The sequence below is a fragment of the Rhynchophorus ferrugineus genome, unplaced genomic scaffold (assembly GCF_030347505.1).
Source record: "Rhynchophorus ferrugineus isolate W39M unplaced genomic scaffold, kcgeb_rfMv2 rfM14, whole genome shotgun sequence".
Taxonomy (NCBI): domain Eukaryota; kingdom Metazoa; phylum Arthropoda; class Insecta; order Coleoptera; family Curculionidae; genus Rhynchophorus; species Rhynchophorus ferrugineus.
Window position 1 is genome coordinate 601,540 of NW_027472593.1, and position 27,606 is coordinate 629,145.

A 27,606-nucleotide genomic window follows, 5' to 3' on the forward strand; every position below is an offset into this window, starting at 1 on the left:
AATAACTTTTAAATTTGATTTTTAATTTCTTGTTTTAGGTTATAACAGCACCCATAGGTTTAGTAATTGTGGGATACTCAAAATTTGTTTTTATGTGATATTTTATTTTACAACTGAAAGTCAAAGGATCATCCTTATCCAAAACAATGCCAAAACATATATACGTACATATTTAATTTTATTTTGTAAATCAAAATTTAAATATTTTGTTAAAAATTTGTTTCACGTAATTTGCTTCTTTGCATCTGTTGAATTGGATGAATATTTGGATGAGGATTGTCTTTGATTAAAAGTAGTTGATAGATTTCCCCGCTTATAAGCTATGAGAATTCAAAACCTGAAAAATATTCACTAGAAAATATAAATCCTAAATACCACCGAAAGGAGATTTTTTGAAAACATATTAAGAGATTTATGCTGTGAGAGTGTGTAATAGAGGTTACAAGTATATTATTCCAAGTATATTAAATTTTTCTATTTCATTTTTACTAACAAAAAAGAATAATTCAAAATAAAGAAGCTCCCGATTCCACAAATTATTTTAATAGCGACTGATTACTTTTATGAAAGGTTGTAATGCCGTCTGGGGATATTCGTTTACCATAAAGCTTTGGGGGTAAAAATTTGATCTAGCTCTATTGCAATTTCGTCGCTTCTATCAATATTTTCTTCGTTAAAAGAAGCGTTGGGAGAAATTTATTATTTTAAAAGTTTAATAACAATTTTCGGAATTATATCTAATTGTATTGTACGTTCTACATTTAGGATATTTAAGTTTCAAGCATCAAACATGTTAATTACACTAACTGCATTATCAAAATATAAAGTATAGCCAGATTGAGTTGGATTTATTAAATAATATTTCATATTATTTTACTAATTTGATGTATTATTCACTTTTATTTAATAATAGAATTTGATAAAACTTATAATTCACCTATTGTCTAAGATTTGTAGACGTTTCTTCGCCAGAACAATGATTTAGTCAAAACAATCAATATATCAGATCTGACAAAAGGCTTGCCGGTGATAACGCCAAATTGTCGTTATTGTGGAATATTTGTAATGTTTCCTATATATGTAGGGTACGACACCTGATCCATCTATCTGACGGAGCCGTATCTATGTTTCAAGAATACGGTCTGAATGGTTCCTTGTTTGTGGAATAGCCGCCACCGAAAGAATACGTTAGAGTGGCATACAATAATGATTAGTTTTTAATTTATTGTTATATTTATTTTGGTTATAATTTATATTAACAGAAGCAACCATAAAATTATTATTATTGACTTGCCATAAATTTTGAATTATGGGTAATGTAACACCTATACACTGATGCACTTATACACACCAAACAAGTTCCTGTGGTTTGGTTCGCTTCGCTCTTCTGATTTCCTGCGTGTTGTCCAATAGCTGTATAGCTACCACGTTACTCTGATTATGTAACCGTATTTCAAGGCGAAATCTTGGATCACTTCTTGTAACCATTTGATTTCGAGGTCATTGATAATTATTCGCAAAACTGTTTGACGTTTGGCGTATTATCAATATATGACATTTGTCAACCCCATATGTGCACACCATGGATCCAAATTGGCTTTATGATTGACTGATAAACCAATCTCTTTGATTTTAGATCAAGTGGAGAGTATATTCCAATTAACGAATACAATTGCTTGACTTTGAGTCTAATCTGCTCTGCTTTTTGTCTAACATGAGGTTTTTAGTTTAACCTACCATCGAAACGTATTTCGACGTATTTAACTGATTCTGCTTGAGGAATCAGACATTTGTCAAGTGATATAATTATGTTTTTGTTTTTTTGCTTCAATTCAAAATTAACATGGACGGATTTGTACGTTATCTACAGCCTTAGTTAGACAATTTTTAATATGAAAACTGTGTCGTCGGTTTTCATATTAAAAGTATAGATTCTATAACTCTCGGTTGGAATACGTTATACGTTCTTGCATTATAAGACTAAACGGTCTCTGCTAGTAAATGTGTTAGTATTATTGGGTTTGTTTTTTTTCAGATTTGTCGCACCTAGTGCTAACAATACTGGAGTGTGGTCAAATGATACTTCGCAAAATCTCTCGATTTGTATTTGATTTGAAGAGATGCCTTTCGAAATGTAAAAGTCCAGTAGGTCTGATAATTTTTACTGCCCCAATACGTGGGTTTACACCCAGAGTAATAATTACATGTAGTAATATTTATTGCTGCGAATAGTTCGATGGGTTTTCCAGGTATTATTAATCGTGAACCACAGTTTCCTATTTTTCAATTCCAGTTCGTTTCTTTTCTTCTTTATATGTTTCTTCCAGCGAAGTTTTGCATCGATATTCATTCAAAGATGTTTAGCGTTGTTGCTATATGGAATGGTAGTGTTATTTAATCTTATTGGTGCTTGTACGGTCTGTTTATATTATGAACTGCACATGTACAGATTTACTTTCATTAATTCTTATTTTCCAAGCTTGTGTCCAATTATTGAAACTGTCACTTGCCTGTTGTAATTTTCGTGAGGCTTCTTCAGTATTATCTCCGACAGCTATAATCGCAGTATCATCAGCATATGTAGCCTTCGTAATATTTTCCGTTTGAGGTATATCACAAGTGTAGAGCAGATAAAGCATTGATCCCAGTACACTTCCTTGTGGTACACCTGCTTTAGCTTCTTTTATTGTAGAGTAAGCTTCTTCTAGTTTGACTCTGAACATTCTGGTTGTAATGTATGATTTTAATAGTTAGGTGTGTTGTTTTGGTAGTATTTTCTGTAGTTTATGCACAAGGCCTTATCGAAGGCTTGTGTTACATCTAAAAATATAGCTAAGCATACTTTTTTACTTTCGTAGGCTTTTTCAATAAGATCTGTTATTCTGTGAACCTGGTCAATTGTTGAGTGCTTGTTAAAAGCCCAATTTGGTGTGTTGGTATTAAGCTTTTTTTCTCTATATAATCGGTTTTATTCTTTTCAACAGGAGTTTTTCAAAAACCTTAGATATTACTGGCAGCAGTGATATAGGTCTATAGGCTCTTATTTCGTTTGGCTCAAAACTCCCAGGTTTTGGGATCATTATAATTTCCTACAATCTTCAAATGTCTGGGACATGTTTTAATCTAAATGCTGTATTGATCTAGTTGGTGAGTTTTATAATTCCCTTTCTTGGTAGTTTTTGCAGTAGTTCTCCTGTTATTAAATAGTAGCCTGGTGATTTCCTGGGGTTAATGTCAGTTTCAATAACTTTGTTTAACTCTTTCGACGTCACTAATTCAATCATCGAATTTTCAGCTTCTATATCCGGCAACATATGTTCAATATTAGTTTCGTTTGGTTTGAAAGTATTTTCTAGATATTCAGCAGATGCTTCTGCTTTTTGGTTATTGTCACGTGCCTAATTTCCACATAGGTCTCTTATAAACGAACTGTGTAGACATGAACGCTTTAAATATTTTGGGGCTTTCCAGATTGAATAATCAGTTTCTTTATCATGTGTCAAATTTCTCAGATAGTCATTAATGGTTTTGTTTTCAATTTCCAGTATTTCCCTTTTCACTCTTTGGGTTATATTGTTTAAATTATTTTTATTTTCAGGTGTTCTGTTTTGTTGCCATTTTTTTCGTAATTTACGTTTTCCAAGCAGCTTGTTGAATATCAACTACGAATATCTCTGCTTCAAAATTTAATTGTTCAGTTGTCTTGAGGGGTACATCTAGTTAAATTCGTTTGTTCAATTCTTCAGCAAATCGTTCCCAGTCTGTTCTCTTGATTGTTAACGTTGGGTTTCTTTCTTGTCTTATTATATTTTCGCTCAACGTCAGAATCACTGGCGTATGATCTGAACTTAGCTCAAAATTTTCTTCGATCTTTTTATAGTTGACTGTTATGTTTCTTACTATGAAGAAATCTAACAGGTCTGGGGTTTTCTCTTGATCAGTCGGCTAATAAGTTGGTTTTCCAGTTGACATGTAACTACATCTTAGTTCAGCAGCTGCTTTATGTTCATTGCGTTCATTGCCTTTAGTTGTTGTCATTCTGGATCCACATCTAGTATTTTTTGCGTTGAAATCAACTCCAATTATAAATTTTTCTCCCAGGTTGCTTAGGACATTCAAATAATTTTCCTTTTTTTTTGATTGTATCTTGGAGGACAATAAATTGCGGCTATTGTACCCTTGTATCTGCTTGATTTAATAGTTAGTGCTGTTACCTAATTTTCTTCTTTACTGAGCCGGGGTTCTTGATGGAGGCAAATGTTCTTTTTTATAATTTTTACGCTTCCTTCTCTTGCGGTGTTAGCTGGATGTATAGTATGATAAAATGCATATCCTCTAAATTTTATAAAGGACTCTTTTGTTACATGGGTTTCTGATATTAGGCAAATATCTATTTTTTGTATATCTAGGAATACTTTTAGGGTAGCGTATATATAGCGTAAAAATATTCGATCATTTTTTCTTGTTTGTCCAGCTTTCCTATTAGTTTAAGTAGCAATTCGTTGGTGGTTGCTTCATCTTCCTTTGTGTCTCTTTGCTTATTTTGACTGATACTTTGGACATAAGTCATTTTACCATGAACGTTATTATATTTTTTCGGTTGTTTCCTTTCACTTATTGGTTCTTGAGGTTTAACTTGAGCTATTCTATTTCTCCTGCCTTGTATTGTTTTAGCAACTACACATCCTCTATAACTTGCCGGATGCGCTTCATTGCAGTTTGCACATTTCGGCTTAACTTCTTTGGGTCACACTCTGTGGTGATATGTTTACCTGAATATTTTACACATCTGGGTTCTCTTCTGCAGAATTACTGTATGTGTCCATGCAATAGGCATCATTTACATTGCGGTATTAAGTTTGATTTTTTTAGACGTTTTATTTTCATTTCAACCCCTAAAATTTGTTTATTTTATTTGTCCATTGTTTAGTACCGTTGCTTTGAATATTATATACTTGGGCCTCATCGTAAAGCAAGTCAAAGTCGGTAATATTACTTACGATATTTGGGGGTAACCTGGGCATTCTAATTCCTTTATTTTGTTCATTATTTTGTTTTACTTTTATTTGCTGTGATCCTGGGGAATTATTTGCTTTCATTTTTTTACTTTTAACCGTTATTCAACCCATTTCTATCTGTAATTCTTCTTCATCTGTTTCGTATGTAACAATTGGACTGCTTTTGTTGGCTTGGTGGTTTGTCCTTGCCTTCAGAGCTTTGTTTATTTAGTTGTAGCTTTAGGGCATGTATTTGTTTTTGAATATTAGTTAATGCAATTTCAAGACTCTCTGTCTTTTCGTTCATCCATTGTAGAGTGCCTGTTCGTTCTGGGTTCTAGTTGTGTTCTCTACATTTAAAACTGCAATATGTGATATCCTGATGTCGATATTTCCATTTTATCTATTTTTTGTGCAGTATTATTCTCAATATTTTTTTACGTATTGTTGAAATAATACTATTATTTTTATATTTCAAATTATCCTACGCTGCATTTGTGGTCTAGATATTCAGTTTCGGTTCTTAACGTTTTATGGCATTTTGCATTTATTTTCTACTGCACTGACCTTTTTTTCCGATGGCACTTTCACTTTTTCTATATTTTCTAAAATCCGCTCCAATAATATATCTTGGGCTTAATTTTAAAAATAAATGTCTATAACATGAACATAATAAAGGAGGATTTAATAAATAATAAATGGAAATTAGAAAGGGAAAACTGGAACACTCTATGAACAAATTATCATGAAACTCAACCAGGGTGGTACAAAAGACACTAGAATAATCTGAATAAGAAATGCGTAGTGATTCTGAGCATTGCGTTTTTGGAAATGATGTGTTATGAAGTTCTAACACCTCTAGGATGTGTTACAACAACATGTCGTCAAAATATGGACAAATTGTACAATTAAAAAGAAGTGGCAATCCCGTCTAGTTCTTTACACTTTCCTTCAAATTTAAGAAAAAACATAACTGACCCTAAATGAAACGGTCTAAAATATCGCACTACTAGATCGAATTCTATGTACCATAGATATTTGGAACCATTCATGATTTTCTTGAATGGATTGATAAACAATTTATCATAAAGATATAAGTTGCATTTAATATATCTTAATATTAAACTTGAGAATCTTTTGTAGATCCTTCAGGTCTCTCCTAAAACGTTCTCTGAATAACAACAATCAAAATTCCGAAATTTAAATAAAATTAATAATTAACGATATTTAAGTTCAAAATAGCTATTCATTTCAAAAATATACGAAATATCTAATACCTGCATAACTAGACCTTCAAAACTCTTTTGATTTATTTGTATTATAAATATTGTAAGATCAATATCGTATTAAAATGGTACTGATAAAATACTTTGATTATGGCCAAAAGCATACCCTTAATCTAGTATTATTTTATCAACCACCTTATAATACACTAATATTAATGATTTACTGAATTCCTTATTCCTATTATTCCTTATTTGGGATTTTTATTAATTAGACCTCATAAATGAAAATGACATTACTGCGGTAATTGAAATTACAATTACTAACATGTTTAAATGTACTAGATAAGCTAATACATATTTATCTCAAAATATCTACATTTCACTTATGAAATTAGGAAAAATACAAAACAACAATATTACAATAAACATAATTTATTTAAGTATAAAAGACAATAGGAAAATGTTATGTTATTTGTGTTGCAGCCACTTCATCGATTTTCTCTGGGCTATTCCTTAAGGATCTCAGTTATATGGACTCACTAAGATTGTGGTAACTTTGGCCAATAACTGCAAATTTATCATCTTTTTTCTAATTGGGGTAGATGTCCATATATTCACCTTGTGGGTTATATAACAGTATACACCCTGTATCTTTCAACTCATTTGCCCATGGTTCTACACTTATGGCGTCATTTTCATTTCTATTAGCTGTAGATTTAAAATCATAAGCTGCTTTTATGTTTTGTAAATAATTATGAGTTACTAAATCTATTCTTCTTACATTAGTAATATCCACATCAGTCTTACATCATCCTTTATAATATTAAATAGTATTTTAGCTGCTCATTTGGTTACAATTTATTCTCTATTTGTTTTCGAGAGCTGCAGGTGTTTAAGGTATTTTCATGTCCAAAATATGTTTTGGTGAATTCCACTTCATATTCTTCACCTTTGTTCTAATTTAATACTAGCTAGGCAATGTGTATTTATCTTGTTTCTTCCTTGAACTTCCTTGGACCCTGAAATATTATGCTAGCACAATATAAAGAAATATAGCTTCTTCTCTCTTGACACGAGGTTGGGGCTTGCTCCATATGATTTTCCCATATTTGAAATTCTTTAAAGGTATTAAATTTCAATAACTCCTCAACGTTTAAGTTATAAGTTGACTGTAAATGATTCATTAGAAGATTGGCTTACATTGTAGTATGCTCGCATAACTTACATGTGTACAGTATTTTTGTTTGTTTTAGATCCACGCTGTTTCAATATTTGTTTGCTGCTATATTTATTTTCGCAAGTAAAATATTTAAAAATGAATACACCCTTCAGTTTTAATGCAGATATTTTTTCTAAAACATAAAATTATTGTAAGATTCAGCAGGAAAGTATCTTGATATGGACATTCAAATTAGAGCAGGTATATAATACAACAGTTTTCAGAATAGAAAAGCTTCTTTTATTCCATGTTTTTTCCTTCCATAGCAATTTGATTTGCTTTGATTAAATACTTAATTCTACTATTATAATATAAAACAATGCAATATATATAGAAAAAAATTAGTGTATACAATAATGTAAACTAAATACTTCAATCAAAAATTAAATAAACTATATTTCAATACAATCGTATATTAAACTATCTAAAATTATAAAAAAAGACTTATTAAGTAATAATTTGGTTATCAAAATTTTGCGTTTGCACACGAAGAAACACACCTTTCCCCACTAAGAACATAAAGCGAAATTCACGTAATGGCCTTGGCGTGACCTTTAAATAAAAAACAATTTTTTTCTGAACTAAATTTATTCAATTAAATTCATTTAAATATACATATAAATATAATCTATTACAATAAGTATAAATTTATCTACATTTATCTAAATTTATCTAAAAATATAAATATAATATAAGAAATATATATCTATAAAATATAAATATTATATACATATATATATATATATATATATATATATATATATATATATATATATATATATAAACCATAAGCAAAACACTTTGGTGCATAGCAAATTAAAATTATCTCTTCCATATTTCCGTCAGTACTTTTAATATTTTATCCGAAAGATCATTATGGAATGTACAATTGAAGGAGTTTTAATTTACTTATATAGCTCAAAGACCTACTGACTACTTGTTGTATATTAAAACAATTTTGTTAGAGTTTGGGACACGATATATTCTCTTGTCTCTATAAAATCAGTCTCAATTTGTGGGTCTACTGATTTATTCATAATTGTATGTAAACAAAAATCACACTTCACTTCTTTTTTAAAAAGTTTCACTAAATAACCTGAGATAGACACTACGGTACAACGTAAAACTTTGTTTGCTCTTATAGGAACATCCGGATTGAAGTTATAGTCAAGTAATTAACAGTAAGAATGAGCAAAAAGGGGGATACTGGCTGAATGAATACAAACTTTACTATTACCTTCTGGAGTTTGGCCTGGAATGATGGAAATAGGCACTACAAATATAGTAAGACAGTTTTGAAATTAATGGTAATAATTATGAACAGAAATGTGACTGACTCCTCCAATATACCTTCTATATAATTTTGATTTTGATCCACTTCCATTTGTACATGTTCTGGGCTCGTGGTATTATTTTCACCATCACTAAATTGTTCATAAGTACTTAAAGGAAGGTTTAAATGTATAACAAAAATGTCAGGCGTAGTAACGATAATAAATCTGCTTCATGTTTAACCAACCAGTTTAGGATTTTTAAAGTTTTCTACTCATTTCTTAAAGATCGCTTTTTTAACGGAAAACGATAATGCATTTCCTCACTGTGCATCCATGCACACAACACTTTCTAGAACGGGAATGCATTTCAGCTACGGACTTTCACCTAGTAATAAAATAAATTAATAATTTAATATATAAACGTTATAAAAAGCTGACCACACTGTTCTCTACATTAGCATGGCGAATAAAACAAGAAATGTGTTAAAGGTAGCGAGATCTACATGTTGGACGTGGCGAAACATTTCGCCAAAATTTCCTAAGAAGTTAAATTTCTATTTCTCTATGAGTATATTTGCAAAATATTACCAAAACATCCACCTACGAAACTTCCCGCCCTACTCGTATTTAACATAATAGTTTGGAGAGCATAATTGTGTTTCTATCCGGTAGCTTCCAGAACAGTCTCCGTTAGTTCGTTGATTGAAACACATTGCCTTGTCTTACCTGTCGGACCAATAAACTCGTATTGTGGTCGAATAAAGGCCTTCTATTTATCCTGTCAAGTGTGTATGTTTGGAATATAACGTACATTTCAAAGACTATAACATTTGTGCTGAGGTTGTAATAGTCAGTTAAATAAGAATTACTCTATTAACATAAGTCGTGACAGTGATAAAATAGCCGATGGAGCATCCCCGACAAAAATGGTAAAATCAGACTGTGTAGGAACTTTGCTTGTCGTCTAATCAGAACAGAAGCTAGAAATAACAGAATTAGCGTAAAAATGCTTTATGGCGTGGTAAACTTCCTTATCTGATGCTTCTAGTGCACAAGCTGTGCCATCAACTATGATGTCAAAATTTGTTTCTCAAAAATCGACAAATTAGGGGTAAGTGATAACATTATAATTGTTAAGGTAAGTCAATCTATCAAATTCCGGTACATTGTTACTATTTGAATGTCAAGCTATATATAATAGTACAGGGAAAAAATGTAATAGACTTTATTCTTGGGTTTGCTATAAATAATCTCCGAGATAACTTGCCTATAATGTGAATTAATACTTTTATTTCTTGGTAAATAAAATACAAATATTCAACAAACATTTTAATGGTCACTATCTTGATAATGTACTAGGGGTTGCAACGGTGATTACAATAACAATCGTATATCAACTACGTCAGCAAGATACTCTTCGAGAGACTCTAAGAAACTATATGATTTCCGGTCACGGCGTTCTTCCTTTGTATCCAAAAAGTGTACATCTCAGCATTCCCATCGTTCGGACCCGTTACCACTTCCGCCTCGTTTAGCGAATGAGTCATTAGGTGCCCTCTATGTAATTGGTCAACAATACCGATCTATATTTTCTTACGGTCCATCTCTTAGTGATTATGGAAAATTTCACTTGATTCATTTACCACAACGACCTATTTTGATGCACTGTATTCAGTATCATTGAAAAATTCTGGGAATATACGAAAAGTTAATTTAAATCACGAAAGAAAAGAATTTTAAGCAATTTCAAAGTACCGTCCCGCTTTCTTCCTGTTCTGTCATTATTATATAGTCATCCGTTTGTACTCAATCATTGCAAAATGCATATTTGAAATATGTACATAATAATCGTTGTAATAATAAAATTAACAAAAACCTTGTGTGTGTTCCTTATTTATTTTTTGAAGTCGGTTTAATTTTCTTGTTATTAACATTATATTATTCTCTTTTTGGTGTTAGATATTTGCTCAATAAATTATGCAGTTATTATATTAAGTATTACATTGGGTAGGCCAAGTACAGTTGCAGCTTGTTTGAGGAAATATAGGAATAAAGGAACAATGATTGAAAATAAGAAATGCTTCAGGCCGGTACCTAACCTAACTGATTTGACAAATGCATTAACCAAACTAGAACAACTACGAAAAGTCGTTGTTCCCATCGGGAATCGAACCCGCGATCTCCACGTGTGATCTAAAGACTCTAATAACTATACCATAGAAGCAGTTGCCTGCAATATTTCTACGGCTTCTCATATGATATGGTTAGTCTTCAAAAAGCAAACTGAACGAATTTGTACGGATAATTAACATAGAATAATTAACTTAGATATTATAGACAAACATTTGTGCATTTTCTATTTTCCCTTCCCTTTTCAAGATCTTAGGAACCTTTAATTTACTTAATGAACTAACCTTTTCTTGGAGTCTTGGAGTTTCTGTTTGGTCAGCTGATTAAAGTCCTTGTTGATGTGGAACCCCTGTTTGGTGATGATAAGGACTTGGTATAGGAATTTTGCGATTGTACTGCGGTGAATTTTTTGAAAAGGGATGAGTGAAAAATTCATTTTGAACCTTTGTGGTAAAGCACTTGAGTAATTCTGTATATGAGGCGCTCAAATTTTTTTCTCCGCTATTTCTAAATTTGTTCAACTCTTCATGAACGATGTACTCAGACTACTTTAACCGGTCTAAATAAAGGAGTATGTCTTTTAGAGCAGAACTATAATTATTGGAGACAATTTGCTTTTTCTGGATGAGGCCTGAGTTTTCTCTGAGTTGATTTGCAACTTCAAAAATATTAACCATTTGACCTCAGCATTTAATTGTCCTACAAAAACATCAATGTGAGAAAATTTTTGTCTTCAGAGATATTGGGCTATGTGTATATCTGGATTGTGAATCCTTCACGCCTTAAACAAAATCTAAAGGGCCGGCTTGGTTGGCACAGTGGTCAAGGGCGACAGGAAGGCCCTCTTACTGTTGCGATAGTAGCCGTTTCGAATCCTGCTGGGTAAATTTATGTTTTCGATTGTTTATAATCCGAAAAAGAAAATCTGTGACTGCGATTAGTCACGCCAGTAACTAAGCTGGGTAAAACCGGATTTATTCTGGAATCATCTATAAGAGCGTGTTTCGGAGTGGGGAACAGATAAACACTAGTTAATAAAAAGAGACGTTCAGTGTTGTACGTACTATGTACATAGATACGTAAAATATTTTCTTGTCAGCCCATTATAAACCCAAAAATATCTGAAAAATATGTAAAACATTATTTGAAAATGCCTATATTGTATTGTAGAGCCAGAAATAATTACAAGAAGATAAATCAAATTGTAGACATGTTAAATTACTATGCTACAAAAGAGTTGAAGTTTGAGAACAACAACGTGAAAACGATATGGAAAGACATGAGAAAGAGCGACCGGGAACTATTTGATTTTGATATGGGTGCTTTGAATTGGGACATGTACTTTTACACTTGTGTCCGAGGTAAATCTTACCTAGACTGAAGTTCATTAATAATTGATGCTAGATGAACGATTATAAATATCGGTTATATGACAGAAGAACTAAAAAAATCCAAATTAGATGTTATTTTTGTTATTTCATTTCAACTCATATATATTTTTACATACTAATTACACCCAATTTTTCAATTATTTTGATATACCTTAAAATATTATTTGTTATATCAATTCAGTTGTTCATCATATAAGGTAACAAAAATTGGACAATTTGTATTATGATGTGATGGGAAATGATACAGTCATACTGGACCCAATAGTGATTCTTAACTAGTGCTTTTCAAACTTTTCTATAATGTTTCGTCAGTATTATGTTCCGAATAAAAAATTATTTAATACCATAACATTTCTATTTCCTTATTAGAACAATACGTATAAATCTAGTAATACGTGTTAAACTGTTCGTAACACCTTATAACATTTCTAACCTTACTAGCTAAAGAATTTTAGCCTTCTTTCTATTCATAAATTTACAAATGAAGGTTTCTGAAGGAATGAAGAAGGCTAATGTTTCTAAGGGAACAACGACTCTGTCATAGGGATGCCGAAAAAATATTCATATTTTTCAATGTTCATGGTTTTATATCTTTCATGATATCATGTTCATATATGATATCAAGTAAATTAAGGATTTCAAGCAATCTAAGGAGATTAGATATGTTTTCGGAAGTGAACAAGTGATAAACAGTGAAGGGAAGTTAAGTTCGGTTTTCGATGTGGTCAAACTGTGGCATACTCAGGAGTATGGGAGAAAATGGGAATATGTGCATTTATAACGACTTAGCGTATGAGCGTCAATTATTAATGGATGATCACATGAATATGCTTGAATTGCGTTCAGCGTAGTATAGAAATCCGTGCAGAACAGCTATTCACCAGGCCCTTCTTTCAATAGCTATCGAAGCTATCTCCAAACGGCAAACCTCTCAGCAGTAAAAATTATTATGTGTTTTTGGGGTGCTGAAAATTAAGGAACTCGAAGGGCCTATAACGGACATGTTAACGCTCTCATTGCGTTTTAATCCATCGTTATTTGGGTAGGGATGTAAGTTGATCGGAAATCTTCACCGAAATCGTGTTTTCTGTATACGCTGATCTCTGTGTCATTACTATTTTAGTATATGGCTTAAAGTCGTGACAACAAACAAAAACTATCTTTTGAAATAAAACTATATTTATTTAACGGAAAGAAGAGGAAACTGGGTGAACGGCGATACATAGTGACACTGAGGGTAAAACACACCTACCCGTGTCACAAAAAAAGAACAGATCGCCGGATAGCCCTGGGCCGAAGCGAATACCGAAGAAATAGTTATATCAGCTTCTAGGTTAAATTTGAGTTAGCGAATTGTTTAATGTATCTACAGATTGCATACATTAGAACAAACTGTGAACGGCTTGTTGTATGCACATATTATGCCATTTAATCATTTTTTCAATGAAATATTTTAAAATCGGGTGCTTTCATTCTTATACACTTCAAACTTGTGATGATATATCAACATTTTCCATTTGTTTTAATAACTCAGGGAGAAATTTCATTTTGAAGGTTTTTCTTAATAATAATCAATAAGCACGGAATTTGATACTCTATTAAAATTATTAAGATTTTTTCTGGTAGCTATTTACAGCTGAATTTAATGAAATGGGGTACTTGAATTAATTATAAGTCTCGATGCATCCCATATATGTGTAATTGTTTTCTAGATCGATATTTATGTGTTTTTTGTGACATCTCAGGTTTATAAATGTAATAACTAACAAACAAATTAACTGAAAGTATAATTAATAATTTTAAATTTTATACAATTTCATTGTTTTTACCTATTAAATAAAGAATTAATTAAATTATATTATTACCTCCAAGCAGGTAAAATTTATTATATTGAAAACAAAATAAATTTCCATACAATTATGAAATGAAATATTATTTCCGGAGCTACAAACTAATAATCTAAAGAGTTCTATAGAGAGAGTTCATAAAAATAAAGAGGTAGATATTATGGGAGTTTCTGAATCTGAAAGATTCTGAATCATTTCTCCAAGTAAGGCAAATTAAAAAATTTTAATAATTATAATTTACATGATATTTTAATAATAATTAATAAGTATTAACTCATTACTAAATTGAATTAATTCATTATTACAATAATATATTTTACAACCTGTGGACGAACCGGTATTTGGAAGCAAACTTCTTGTAGTATTCCGAAACTAAAAAATCCCATCATTAGTAAAGATATGGTTATGGCTGTTTGATGAAAGGTCATTTGTGGTAGCCAGTCAGTACAGGCTAATAAGATTCCCATGGATTAATATCAGGTCCCACCAGCTTGGTGGGGCAGTGGTAAAGGCGATAGGACGGTCCTCCTAATGATGCGATAGCCGCGGGTTCGAATCCTGCTGGGGCATGGTCGTAAATGTATGTTTTTGATTGTTTAAAAAACGTGATTGTCCTAGGCAAGAGTGTAAAATCAAGAAAACAACAAGGATAATAATCCCAGTCACGCCAGTAACTAGGCTGGGTAAGACCGGATGTCTTCTGGGATGATTTCTAAAGTTGGTCATTCGCCAGTCGGTACGCTTAATGCTGAGGACCGTGGTTTGATGCCCACGCCAAACTGTAGTATCAGTCCAGATAAACCCATAGTTTGTAAAAGGGGACTTTAAAATGTATTTTAAAAAAATCGAGAATAATATATGCATAGACGGAGTAGCCTCGACCAAGTATTGTAATGCAAGCGGATTAATCTGCTATGATATATTAACATCTATCGGTTTCACGGAGTTTAATTGGTGGCATTACTAAAAATTCACAAATTTTCATGTCTTAAGATCCATACAGGTTTACTATTACTTTAGCCGCTTAAACAATAAATACGTAAACAAAATAGTTAAAATAATATAAAATAGAATTAATAGTACGTTTCAATATTTTTGATATATTAGGCAAAATCCATTCTTGGAAGACATTCAGTTTGAGATGATTGACGATGATAAATGTATCATGCTATGGCTAGTATTAACCAGCAAAACTCGCTGGAAAGCTGAAATTCTTAAATACACCAGATCTCATTGTAAAAAATAATAAATATAAAATATAATGGGGCGTACAGTGTCCACAGATCAATTGATTAACTTCAGTTAATGTACAATGGTTAATAAAACAGATAAACGAGTAACATTCATTAATGTTTCCACACGGAAAATAAACATCCAAGTTCTTGCATCAAGCAAGTAGTGGCAAAGGAAAATGAGCTGGGTCTCTACGAACATCTATTAAAACCATGCAAAAAGCATCTTTGTTAGTAACAACCTTTACATAATACTAAATCTAAAACCTGAAAAGAAAACTGGAAGAGAAGAAAGAATTTTGATATTTGAATCATTTTGATACTTATATTATCAGGTATATATAAATGTTTGATTTAGAAATAGTGAAAAAATCAACAATCAAATCAATAAAAATAAAACGAATACGTAACAACTGGATTCCTATAGACGAACTTCGATTATGTCGAAGTAATCTACTTTCAAATATTAATTTTTTCCTTAGAAGATATCCGGCTTAGTTGATCAGTGTCATCAACTAAGCGGTTTCTGGTTTTACTGTGTAACATGTCCACTTTACTCGCTTTACCAATAAACCATTTTATTGTAAACGAAGTAGTACTATTCAACATCTCTAGAATATTAGTTATGGTGTAAATCTTAACCTATAAATTGATTCTTGACATCGGTAATGAATGACATTAGAATTACAGGTTGGCCAACTAAAAAATAATTAATATTATAAATATATAAGTTAAAAAAAGTTATAAATATTTAATCTTTACGGACTATATAATTGTTGTATATTATATAAAATTAATTATATATGCTTATTTCAAACATATTTAGTTCCAACAGTATACATACCATCTATTTACAAAGACGGTTGGTATCAAGTACTCGGCCATTTTGACATTGTTTTAATCGTCAAGTTAATTACTTGCATCTTGCCGGGTTTTTCACACAATTTGTGATTTCGAAAACAGTTATAATGTCATCTAATACAGGAGGTAGCAATTTAGAACAAATACTAATATTGGAGATGGTATCTAACGAACCATCTCTAGGAAACGTTAGAGATTTACCTTCTGGTACTACTACGCTAGTGCAAGAAGAGGTGCCAACGCCTGTTACTTATACCTACGGATGGATTAACATCGAATCATCTAATATTCCTTATATTATCGTTGATGATATTTATGTTAGTGTCAGAATATTAAACGACAAAGTGCTCTCAAGAATGAAGAGATTCTCAGTTGAAGTGTATAACTTATTTTATATGCAGTGTAGTGTTATGAGTAAAGTGGAAGTAGATCTGTTCAATATGATTAACATTGCACATGGCGATTCTTTTGGAAGCAGTTTTCGAGAGGGCCGTGAATACAAAATGCAGTTGTTTGAATTTTTAAAATTGTATTGTTTTTTAAAATTTTGTGAATATGTTTTGTACAATCTTATAAAACAAATGTACAAACAATTTCCTAAAGAGATATGCGGCTTTTTACAGATAACTGCTAAGTATCACATACCATTTATAGTGAGAGACAATGAAAGTTACACGCCTTTGTTTTACTTTGAAGGAGATTTTTCCTTTTTGGAAGACAAAATTATAGTGTGCACTAATTGGGAAATGGCCTATTTTAAATTGTTATTCAAACTTCAGAAACTTAAAATCAAATTTGGAAAATATGACTTGTGTCGAATGATTAAAGTTGATGATTTGTTACCCTTCGTTGAGGGGGTTGTTGACACAAAATTAACATGGCCATTATCCGATATGCTCTGGATGAAGCCAGATAATAACTGAAAATCAAATATTTATTCTTCAACAATAATTAAAATTGATGTTATTTTCAAATTTCTATATTTTAGTTTATGTTTAAGCACTTTCTCTAAATATTTTGTTGCAGAATACTTATAATCCTAGTTATAGTATTGTAATCATGTTTAAACACATTAATAGTTAATAAAATTTTGATTTAACGAATCATATTGGTTTTAATTTTTATTGTGCCGTTTAATAATAATGAATTGAATATATTATTTGTATATAGTTTAAAAGTTGTTTTAACTAACATTAATTGATAGTGTTTATAGTTATTCAAAATTAGACATTTAAACCTCTCTATTTCGTTTAATATTTGTTTTTTTTCTCTTGTTCATTTTAAATTTACTATTCATACATTTAGCCTATTTTTTAGTATGTGTCTTTTTTGCCTGTTGTAACTATGGTATCTGTATAATTATGTCCCCAAATAATAGTCCGCTAACTGTTTCTTGTACTATATTTTTAATGTATGCCAAACTATATCGAAGGCCCATCTAAGAATATAACTGAGCTTATTTTTTAGCTTTCTTCTGTTATTACAGAAATAATTTTTATGTTTCTAAACATTACGAATTCTTAACATTTATTTTTCATAGAGGCGAATTTTACAGCAGATGAAATTTGTGCCATGATGGTCTAAAAACGAAACATCCGTAATATATCCGTCATAGCTTACGTAGATAACGGAAAATCATCTTTAATAGACTCCTTAGTATCAAAAACTGGTATTATTGCTGGTGCCAAAGTTAGAGAAATACATTTTACAGACACCAGAAAAAATGAACAAGACAGATTTATTACGAATATGTAGAGTAAGAACATGTAGTATTTTGAAATATTGAACGACGAAATTTACAAACGACTGAACATGTGGGATAATTTTGATTAGTCATTCTGAAGCTTTATCTCTTTAAAATAAAGCTGGGTATTTGTTTTAACAAAAATACAAACTAATCTCTTTTTAGCGCCATATTTATGTATTTTGAGCTCGAAGATAGGGATTTTTTCACAAATAATATTGATTAACGCGAAAACGAATAGAAAGTTTTTTGATTAATTTGATTGGTTCCTCTGGGCACATAGATTTCCGTTCTGAAGTAACTGCTACCCTTCATCTAACTGATGATGCTCTTGTTGTAGTAGATTGTGTTTCCTATAAGTAAATTCCTAAATAATTATTTGTATAATAAATAAAATAATTATGTATGTAATATTGGTGTAACTTCAGTGTGTATTAATTTTACTAAAGAAACATGCATAATGCAATTCAATGCAGATGCAATAACGCTTATCTAAATATATTTCGGTGGTAAAGGCTACCGAATTAAAGTAGGAAACATAGTAGTGTCTTTACAATCTTTTAATTAATCGTGATGTCATCTCTAACCGCCCTATGCCAACATTTCTACAATTTTGGTCCTGTTTTTTCCGGTAAAGTAGCCATCGCCATGAAGGCCCCCATCCTGGGACCTAACTATGTGGCCTCAAGAAAGAGGATTTAAACGAGAAGACAATTCAGGGAGCCATCCTCTTAATTGGTCGTTATATAGAAGCCATGGAATATGTCCCATCTGGAAATATTTGCACTTTGTTCGGTCTGGATCAATTTTTGGTTAAGCCCGATACCATCCCCACATTCACAAACATGCAGAACTTGAATGCCATGAAATTCGGCGCAACTCTCGTAGAACGTGTTGCTGTGGAACCCAAGAATCCGGCCGATTCACTAAAACCTGTAGAAGGTACGCAAATATTCGCTTTTATTGTGTATTTATCACCAAGGTCTGTGTGATTTGACATCAGGTTTGAGACGTTTGGCTAAGTCTGATCTTATTGTACAATGCATCATTGAAGAATATAGCGAAAACATCATTGCCGATGCCAGAGAGGTCCACTTAGAAATCTGTCTGAAGGCCTTGTAGGAGGATCATGCTAGAATTCAAGTTACTTAATCCGACCCAGTAGTGCCCTTCGTGTAACTGATGGTGCTCTTGTTGTAGTAGATTGTATTAGGGGTGAGTAAATTCTTAAATAATTATTTATATAATAAATTAAATAATTGTATGTGTATTTTGAATGTTACTTAACTTTGTATTAATTTTACTAAAGAAACATGCATAATGCAATTAAATGCAGATGCAATAACGCATATCTAAATATATTTCTGTGGTAAAGACAATTTATTAAGAACTTCCGAATTAAAGTAGGAAACATTGTAGTGTCTTTACAATCTTTTAATTAATCGTGATGTCATCTCCAACCGCCCCAGGCATACATTGGTTCTGCTGATGCTGCTAATTCGCTATAAATTATGGATAAAGTTAGAAACAATTTTGTAATAATGAATTATTTCAGGTGTGTGTACAAACGGAAACTATGTTACGTCAGGCTATCGACGAACGTATTAAGCCAATCTTGTTCATGAACAAGATAGACCATACCCATTTGAAATTGCAGTAGGGTGCTGAATAACCTTACCAAATTTTCTGACGTTTAACAATCTATGGGGTTAGGAATATTTCAACGCAAGAACAGGATAATGATAACAAAAGATCGTTTTGCATGTACATCTTGAATCCCATCTACAAAATTTTTGACCTGATTGTGAAATGCAAGTAAACATGTGTTTTATTATTAAAAAAAATTAATTCTTCCAGCACAATTAGACCACTATATAGTTTACAAAATAATTTTTATGAAGTTATTAGGAAATAAATATATTGTTGGCAGTGCATTGGAAGAAAATTATAGGCCTAGGTATTAAACGCTTTCATGTTACCTCTATCTTTATATCTTATGGTAATAAGCTGTTATATCGAGAATGCATTATATATTTGTAATTCTTGGGTGTAATTAAAATTTGTATTTTAGGAAAGAAGAATATGAAGGACTTCTCTCCACACTGTGCACTAACTTGAAATATGAAGACAAGGATAAGGATGGAAAACAATTTAGGCGGACATGGTTACCTGTTGGTGAGACTTTGCTTCAGATGGTTGCCGTTCACTTACCATACCCAGTAACTGCTCTGAAATACAGAATGGAAATGTTATACGAAGGTCCACATGATGATGAAGCCGCTCTTGGTATGTGTCACCTGTATGGATTTTTAAAACGCGTTAAATTTTGGTATTAATTTGTACTTGATGATGTGTAGTTTAGAACTCTAGGCTGATTCACTGTGAATGATTGGTATAAACTAAACACCAATTACCAATTTTTTATTATTTTTTTAATATTTGCAAATTACTATACTTAGCTTTTTTTGTTTTTAGGTATTAAAAATTGTAATCCTAACGGTCCTATGATGATATGTGTCTAAAATGGTGCCCACTTCTCATAAAGGTTATTTCTACGATTTTGGTCCTGTTTTTTCCGGTAAAGTAGCCACCGGCAGCAAGGCCCCTATCCCAAGAGCTAAATACGTGGCATCATGAAAGAAGATTTAAACGAGAAGACAATTCAGGGAGCCATCCTCATGATGGGTCGTTATGTAGAAGCCATTGAAGATGTCCCATCTGGAAACATTTACAGGTTGTTCGGTGTGGATCAATTTTTGGCTAAGCCCGATACCATCGCCACATTCACAAACAAACAGAACTTGAATGTCAAGAACTTCAGCTTATCTTCCGTAGTACGTGTAGCTTTGGAACCGAAGAAGCCGCCAGATTCAGAAAAACCTGTAGAAGGTACGCAAATATTCACTTTTATTTTGTGATTATCACTAAGGTCTGTGTCATTTGACCTCAGGTTTGAAATATTTGGCTAAGTCTGATCTTATGGTACAATGTGTCATTGAAGAATCTAGCGAAGACATCATTGCCGGTGCCAGAGAGCTCCACATAGAAATCTGCTGAAGGCCTTGGAGAAGGATCATGCTAGAATTCAAGTTACTTAAACCAACCCGGTAGTACCCTTCGTGTAACTGATGGTGCTCTTGTTCTAGTAGATAGTATTAGGGGTAAGTAAATCCCTAAATAATTATTTGTATAATAAATTAAATAATTATACATGTATTTTTGGTGTTACTTCACTTTGTATTAATTTTTCTAAAGAAACATGCATAATGCAATTCAATGCAGAGGTAACAACGCATATCTAAATATATTTCTGTGGTAAAGACAATTTACTAAGAACATTCGAATTAAAGTAGGAAACATTGTAGTGTCTTTACTATACTTTAATTAATCGTGATGTCATCTCCAACCGCCCGAGGCCGATATTTGTTAATGATTGGTGCTACTGTTGCTGCTAATTCGCTATAAATTATGGATACATTTAGAAACACTTTTGTAATAATAAATTATTTCAGGTGTGAGTACAAACGGAAACTATGTTACGTCAGGCTATCGACGAACCTATTAAGGCAGTCTTGTTCATGAACAAGATGGACCGTACCCATTTGAAATTCCAGTTGGATGCTGAATAACTTTACCAAATTTTCTGACGTTTAACAATCTATGGGGTTAGGAATATTTCAACCCAAAAACAGGATAAGGATAACAAAAGATCGTTTGGCATGTACATCTTGAATCCCATCTACAACATTTTTGACTTCATTATGAACTGCAAGCCAACATGTGTTTTATTATTTAAAAAAAAAAATTAATTCTTCCACCACAATTAGGCCACTATATAGTTTACAAAATAACTTTTATGAAGTTATTAGGAAATAAATATATTGTTGGCAGTGCATTGAAAGAAAATTTTAAGCCTTGGTATTAAATGCTTTCATGTTACCTCTATCTTAATATCCTATGGTGACAAGCTGTTATATCGCGAATGCATTATATATTTGTAGTTCTTGGGTGTAACTAAAATTTGTATTTTAGGAAAGAAGAATATGAAACCCTTCTCTCCACACTGCGCATTAACTTGAAATATGAAGACAAGGATAAGGATGGAAAACAATTTATGCGGACATGGTTACCTGTTGGTGAGACTTTGCAAGGCCCCTATCCCAAGAGCTAAATACGTGGCATCATGAAAGAAGATTTAAACGAGAAGACAATTCAGGGAGCCATCCTCATGATTGGTCGTTACATAGAAGCCATGGAAGATGTCCCATCTGGAAATATTTGCACTTTGTTCGGTGTGGATCAATTTTTGGTTAAGCCCGATACCATCGCCTCATTCACAAACAAACAGATCTTGAATGTCAAGAACTTCAGCTTATCTTCCGTAGTATGTGTAGTTGTGGAACCGAATAATCCGGCCGATTCAGAAAAACCTGTAGAAGGTACGCATATGTTCGCTTTTATTGTGTGATTATCACTAAGATCTGTGTCATTTGACTTCAGGTTTGAAACGTTTGGCTAAGTCTGATCTTATGTTACAATATGTCATTGACGAATCTAGAGAAAACATCATTGCCGGTGCTAGAGAGCTCCACTTAGAAATCTGTCTGAAGGCCTTGGAGGATTATCATGCTAGAATTCAAGTTACTTAATCCGACCCAGTGGTACCCTTGGTATAACTTTGGTATAACTGATGGTGCTCTTGTTGTAGTAGATTGTGTTATGGGTATGTAAATTCCTAAATAATTATTTGTATAATAAATTAAATAATAATGTAAATATTTTAGGTGTTACTTTACTTTATATTAATTTTACTAAACAAAAATGAAAATTTTAAATAATGCATATATTAATATATTTCTGTGGTAAAGACAACTTATTAAGAATTTCCGAATTAAAGTAGGAACCATCGAAAAAAGAAACTTGTAGTGTCTTTACAATGTTTTAATTAATCGTGATGTTATCTCAAACCGCCCCAGGCCCACATTGGTTAACGATTGGTGCTACTGATGCTGCTAATTCGCTATAAATTATGGATAAAGTTAGAAACAATTTTGTAATAATGAATTATTTCAGGTGTGTGTACAAACGGAAACTATGTTACGTTAGGCTATCGACGAACGTATTAAGCCAATCTTGTTCATGAACAAGATGGACCATACCCATTTGAAATTGCAGTCGGGTGCTGAATAACCTTACCAAATTTTCTGTCGTTTAAAAATCTATGGGGTTAGGAATATTTCAACCCAAAAATAGGATAATGATAACAAAAGATCGTTTTGCATGTACATCTTGAATCCCATCTACAATATTTTTGACTTGATTATGAACTGCAAGTAAACATGTGTTTTATTATTAAAAAAAAGTTAATTCTTCCAACACAATTAGGCCACTATATAGTTTACAAAATAACTTTTATGAAGTCATTAGGAAATAAATATATTGTTGGCAGTGCATTGGAAGAAAATTATAGGCCTAGGTATTAAACGCTTTCATGTTACCTCTATCTTTATATCTTATGGTGACAAGCTATTATATCGAGAATGCATTATATATTTGTAGTTTTTGGGTGTAATTAAAATTTTTATTTTAGGAAAGAACAATATGAAGCCCTTCCCTCCACACTGCGCACTAACTTGAAATATGAAGACAAAGATAAGGATGGAAAACAATTTAGTCGGACGTGGTTACCTGCTGGTGGGACTTTGTTTCAGATGATTGCCGTTCACTTAGCATCCCCAGTAACTGCTCTGAAATACGGAGTGGAAATGTTATACGACGGTCCATATGATGATGAAGCCTCTCTTGGTATGTGTCACCTGTATGGATTTTTAAAACGCGTTAAATTTTGGTATTAATTTGTACTTGATGATGTGTAGTTTAGAACTCTAGGCTGATTCACTGTGAATGATTGGTATAAACTACACAACAACTACCAATTTTTTATTATTTTTTTAATATTTGCAAATGACTATACTTTGCTTGTTTTTGTTTTTAGATATTAAAAATTGTAATCCTAACGGTCCTATGATGATATGTGTCTAAAATGGTGCCCACTACTCATAAAGGTTTTTTCTACGATTTTGGTCCTGTTTTCTTCCGGTAAAGTAGACACCGGCAGCAAGGCCCCTATCCCAAGACCTAAATACGTAGCATCAAGAAAGAAGATTTAAACGAGAAGACAATTCAGGGAGCTATCCTCATGATGAGTCGTTATGTAGAAGCTATTGAAGATGTCCCATCTGGAAACATTTACGGGTTTTTCGGAGTGGATCAATTTTTGGTTAAGGCCGATACCATCCCCACATTCATAAACATGCACAACTTGAATGTCATGAAATTCGGCGTAACTGTCGTAGTACGTGTAGCTGTGGAACCCAAGAATCCGGCCGATTCACCAAAACTTTTAGAAGGTACGCAAATGTTCGCTTTTATTGTGTGATTATCACTAAGGTCTGTGTCATTTTACTTCAGGTTTGAAATATTTGGCTAAGTCTGACCTTATGGTACAATGTGTCATGGAAGAATCTAGGGAAAACACCATTGCTGTTGCCAGAGAGTTCCTCTTAGAAATCTCTCTGAAGGCCTTGGCGGAGGATCGATCATGCTAGAATTCAAGTTACTTAATCCGACCCAATAGTGCCCTTCGTGTAACTGATGGTGCTCTTGTTGTAGTAGATTGTATTACAGATAAGTAAATTTCTAAATAATTATTTGTATAATAAATTAAATAATTATGTATGTATTTTTGGTGTTACTTCACTTTGTATTAATTTTACTAAAGAAACATGCATAATGTAATTCAATGCAGATGCAATAAGGCATATATAAATATATTTCTGTGGTAAAGACAATTTATTAAGAACTCCCGAATTAAAGTAGGAAACATTGTAGTGTCTTTACAACCTTATAATTAATCGTGATATTATCTCCAACCGCCCCAGGCCGTCATTGGTTAATGATTGGTGCTACTAATGCTGCTAATTCGCTATAAATTATAGATAAAGTTAGAAACAATTTTGTAATAATGAATTATTTCAGGTGTGAGTACAAACGGAAACTATGTTACGTCAGGCTGTCGACAAGCATATTAAGCCAATCTTGTTCATGAACAAGATGGACTGTACCCATTTGAAATTGCAGTTGGATGCTGAATAACTTTACCAAATTTTCTGATGTTAAACAGTCTATGGGGTTAGGAATATTTCAACGCAAAAACAGGATAATGATAACAAAAGATTGTTTTGCATGTACATCTTGAATCCCATCTACAAAATTTTTGACCTGATTATAACTTGCAAGTAAACATATGTTTTATTATTTAAAAAAAATTAATTCTTCCTGCACAATTAGGCTACTATATAGTTTACCAAAAAAACTTTTATGAAGTTATTAGGAAATAAATATATTGTAGGCAGTGCATTGGAAGAAAATTATAAGCCAAGGTATTAAACGCTTTGGTGACAAGTTGTCATATCGAGAATGCATTATATATTTGTACTTCTTGGGTGTAACTAAAATTTTTATTTTAGTAAAGAAAAAAATGAAGCCTTTCTCTCCACAATGCGCATTAACTTAAGATGTGGAAACAAGTATAAGGATGGAAAACAATTTAGAGGGACATGGTTACCTGCTGGTGGCACTTTGCTTCAGGTGATTGCCGTTCATTTACCAACCCCAGTGACTGCTCTGAAATACAGAATGGTAATGTTATACGAAAGTCCACATGATGATGAAGCTGCTCTTGGTATGTGTCATCTATATAGGTTTTTAAAACGCGTTAAATTTTGGTATTTATTTGTACATGATGATGTGTAGTTTACAACTCTCGACTGATTCACTGTGAATGATTGGTATAAACTAAATAACAATTACCAACTTTTTATTATTTTTTTAATATTTGCAAATGACTATATTTTACTTTTTTTTAGGTATTAAGAACTGCGATCCTAACGGTCCTATGATTATGTGCCTAAAATGGTATCTACTTCTCATAAAGGTTATTTCTTCGATTTTGGCCCTGTTTTTTCCGGTAAAGTAGCCACCGGCATGAAGGGCCCTATCCTGCGACCTAACTATGTGGCCTCAAGAAAGAGGATTTACACGAGAAGACAATTCAGGGAGCCATCCTCATGATTGGTCGTTACATGTTCGAAGCCATGGAGGATGTCCCATCTGGAAATATTTACACTTTGTTCGGTCTGAATCAATTTTTTATGAAGCCCTTCTCTCTACACTAACTTGAAATATGAAGACAAGGATAAGAATGGAAAACAATTTAAGCGGACATTGTTACCTGTTAGTGAGACTTTGCTTCAGATGATTGACGTTCACTGGCCATCCCCAGTAACTGCTCAGAAGTACAGAATGGAAATGTTATACGAAGGTCCACATGTATAGATGTTTAAAACGCGTGAAATTTTAGGTTTTATTTGTACATAACGATATGTAGTTTACAACTCTCTGCTGATTCACTGAATGATTGGTATAAACTGAACAACAATTACCAATTTTTTATTATTTTTTTAGCATATGCAAATTACTATACTTCGCTTTTTGTTTTTAGGTATTACGAACTGTAATCCTAACGGTCCTCTGACAATGTATGTGTCTAAAATGGTACCCACTTCTCAAAAAGGTCGTTTCTACGCTTTTTTCCCTGTCTTTTCCGGTAAATTAGCCAAAGGCATGAAGGCCCCTATCCTAAGACTGAAATATGTGGCATCAAGAAAGAAGATTTAAACGAGCAGATAATACATGGAACCATCCTCATGATGCATTGTTATGTAGAAGTCATGGAAGATGTCCCATCTGGAAACATTTACAGGTTTTTCGGTGTGGATCAATTTTTGGTTAAGCCCGATACCATCACCACATTCACAAACAAGCAGAACTTGAATATCAATAAGTTCAGCTTATCTTCCGTAGTACGTGTAGCTGTGGAACCGAAGAATCCGGCCCGTTCAGAAAAACCTGTTGATGGTACGGAAATATTCGCTTTTATTGTGTGACTATCATTAAGGTCTGTGTCATTTGACTTCAGGTTTGAAACGTTTGGCCAAGTCCGATCCTATGGTACTATGTGTCATTGAAGAATCTGGCGAATACATCATTGCCGGTGCCGGAGAGTTCAACTTAGAAATCTGTCTGGAAGCCTTGGAGGGGGATCATCATTCGACCCTACTGGGTCTTACTGTACTACGTGTTACGGTATACTACTGTATCTTACCGTTAAACCGTCAGCGAAGAATCTGACCGGATGTGCCTGTCTGTAAGTATTTTAGCTTCCAGGCTTTTAAATATATGCCGTTTGGATTTCTATCAACATGTAGTCTATAAGATGTAGTTTATAAGGCTCTGCAATATAAAAGCTTGGAGTCTCATCAGTGAATATAACATTGATTAAAAAGGATTGAAACGACATGCTAGTCAGCTAGTGGGATACTCATAAATTATTTAGACGAATATATAATTAGAGAATGATGTATATTAGGTGAGTTAGTGTACAGTTCTTTTGGTTTAATTTTTAAATATTTCTTCCGTACTCTGGAACAAATAAAACACACACTATATAGAGTATTGAACGAAAAGGCTAGCTTTTGGTTTATAGATCATACCAATTAATAAGCAAAAAAATGGTAACGCCCTCTTAATTTATTTTTTCAAATCATATTTAATGGAGTGAGTT

The 27,606-nt window shown here is 32.5% G+C and overlaps 2 pseudogenes across 2 annotated transcripts in view; both read left to right on the forward strand.

Moving 5' to 3' along the window:
• LOC143205649 (eukaryotic translation elongation factor 2-like) overlaps positions 1-27,606 on the forward strand; it is a 497,146-nt pseudogene that overhangs the window by 33,332 nt on the left and 436,208 nt on the right. The window lies entirely within an intron of this gene.
• On the forward strand, positions 19,002-27,173 carry LOC143205654 (eukaryotic translation elongation factor 2-like; annotated as a pseudogene). Its single transcript, XR_013007839.1, has 6 exons — positions 19,002-19,136; positions 19,477-19,736; positions 19,993-20,207; positions 20,397-20,549; positions 24,040-24,331; positions 26,962-27,173. The product of XR_013007839.1 is annotated as a eukaryotic translation elongation factor 2-like (transcript).